The following is a 2,832-nucleotide window of genomic DNA, read 5'->3' as shown; positions in this document are numbered from 1 at the left end:
CTTCCTCCAATCCTGATGCCACGTTTTTCTTCATTTAACCCAGCTTCTCTGATTATTTGCTCAGTATACAGTTTGAATAAGTATGGTGAAAGAAATATGAGCCAGAACATGAGTAGATATATGCACAACAATGTGTATCACAGTACCAGTCACAATAGCAAAAAATACGGAGACAGCCTAAATGCCCATCAATGGAAAAATGGACAAACAAACGTTGGTACATACACACAATGGAATACTATGCTACCCTAAGAATAATGATGAAGCTGCAAAATATTTCATAATATGGATGAACCTTGAGGACATTATGTTGAGTGAAATTAGTCACAAAAGGACAAATATTGCATAAGACCATTATTGTAAAAGCTTAAGAAAAGATTTTCACACTAAAAGGAAAAAAAATGTTTGATGGTTATCAGGGATGGGAGGAAGGGGACAGTAAGGCACATGTTAGGGATTAGTCACATCATAGCTCAGATGATGGGGAGGGCAATATACAAGGAAGGGGAGGGCAACACGCAAGAAGGGGGGGTGGAAGAACAGGAAATATAGGGGAGCACTTAGGTAGGTTTGCATGTGTTAAATGGGACAGAGGTAAATAGTGATGTATATTATACCTTGGAACATCAGGGCTCTGTGATACAGGGATCGAGGCATAGTCTGAATGGGTAAAAGAGGGGAAATAATACTAAGGTGCTTGACAGTCTTGTGGATATTGGTTTCCCCTGTCTACTATTGTAAAGTAGACATTTGAGTGGGACAGAAAGGAATTTCAGGAAAAATGATTACAGAAAGCTATAAGCCTGTCCTCAGCCTGTAACTGATTGGAATCCCTAAAAGGGGTTCTAGAACTTGTCCAATGAAATAGGCTTCTTGCTGAGTCTTCGTAGAATATGGGGCCTTATGTAGAATTCTGAGCCACATCCAGAATCTTCTGAGGTGGTGCAATCCCACTTGAAGGGGCTTGCAGGCAAACCTGGAGCAGCTAGAGGAACAGAAGATACTTCTTGAAAGAAACACCAGCAAGGGGGAAAAAAAGGCAGGTTGTTTGGCTATTACAAGAATAAGCAAGCTGTTCTCATGGAGCCATCAAGGTAAGCCATCAAGGCTCTTCAGGACAAACCCCCATCCAAGACTGAAACTCAAAGGGAACACATGAGCAGACTTGTAAGCTTGCTGGTGACCACGTTGGTCTACATATGAGTGGAAGTAGGGGAAAGACAGTAATGAAGATATGGGCTGAGTTCAACTATGTTCCACAGACTCCTGTTGACCTTGAGATGAGAGAGAAGAGGAAGGGCTGGTTGGTCTGATCTTCTGAGCCCATGGACACTGACCCAGCCATTGAGCGCTAGAGCTGAGAGTGAAGTGGCCAGCTGATCTGAAGTGGGGTGAGGCATGCAAGAACATCCAAACTTGCTGATAGTACCCATTTGACCTAGTTTGATGATGGCTTGATGATCAGAACTTGACTAGAGGAAGAAAAAGAAGCTTGATACAGGAAGCTAGTGTATATTGCTACAATTTGATGAACTTGACTTTTACTTATGGATATAGTTGCTCAAAATACCAACTGACAGGGAAAGAGTCTTCACATCAAGGATCAAGCCTATCCCCTCAGTACACAGGGTTAATGGGGTTGGACAATTTAGACACTGGCTATCTGAAGTGGGGGGTGTGGGGACTATAAAGGCATGAAGTGGCTGGTTTACACATTTTCAAGAGGGAATTTAGTTTCAGACTGTGTGGGGAAAGGTAGACTATCCTCTGAAATTTTTCATCTTGTCTATATGGGTCTGGTGAATGGAGAGGGGGATAGGAATAGAGTTTCTAAGGAGTGGCTGGTGGGTTTGAACCACCAACCTTGAAGTTAGCAGTCCAGTACTTAGTACTTAGTGCCACACCAGGACTCTAACAAAATAATAGTACCCTGAAAATCTTTTTTAAAATTGAAACAAAAATAAATAATGCAATAAGGGAAATTATAGTTCACCTAGTCATTTTGAAGATGTGATTATGGAAGATGCAAAACAAGTGGATATAGGTATACAGTAGAAAGAAAAGGACTTACAGAGCAATGGGAACAGGAAGGAAGGGAGGCAGAAAAAGAGGAAAGGGAGGGAGGGAAGGAAGAAGGGAGAGACGAAAGAATTTTAAAGCCATCAAAATCCAAAGTGAAATAAAAAGAAAAATGATAGAATGGAATTGACCAAGAATCACAGGTTTTGGTTAAACAACTTTCCTTAAGAAAGAGCAGGCATTGGCAAGGTTTCAAATCATACTAGTCAGTAAAGATGTTTGCAGACATCTAATCAAGCCACATATGCAATCAGCAAACAGGAAAACCATCCTGTGTACTTACTGCTTTACCACCTGTCTGTCAGCTTATGTGTTGCTAGGATGCTGGAAGCTATGAAATATTGGTATTTCAAATACCAGGAGGGTCACCCATGGTGAAGAGGTTTCAGCACAGCTTCTAGGCTAAAGCAGACTAGGAAGAAAGAACTGGTGATTACTTCTGAAAATCAGTCAGTGAAACTCTAATAGATTATAACAGAACTTTGTTCTGGACATGTCATCAGGAGGAGGACATCATATTTAGTGAAATAGAGGGCCAGCAAGGGCAAGGGAAACCTCAGTGCGATAGATTGACACACTAACAGAAATGGACAGAACATGCCAGCGATGCTGAGGGTAATACAGGGTTGGGCAATGTTGTATTCTTTTGTACACAGTCACCATGACTGTCACAGTAACCCTCTCTGCTTAGTTCAAGAGAGTAGCCCTTCTTATACCTACACTAAACTCCAGCTTCTCCAGAAGCCCAGGCAA

This window comes from Chrysochloris asiatica, unplaced genomic scaffold (assembly GCF_000296735.1).
Source record: "Chrysochloris asiatica unplaced genomic scaffold, ChrAsi1.0 scaffold00042, whole genome shotgun sequence".
NCBI lineage: Eukaryota > Metazoa > Chordata > Mammalia > Afrosoricida > Chrysochloridae > Chrysochloris > Chrysochloris asiatica.
The sequence above is the reverse complement of the archived record's forward strand: the minus strand, read 5'-3'. Positions refer to the sequence as shown.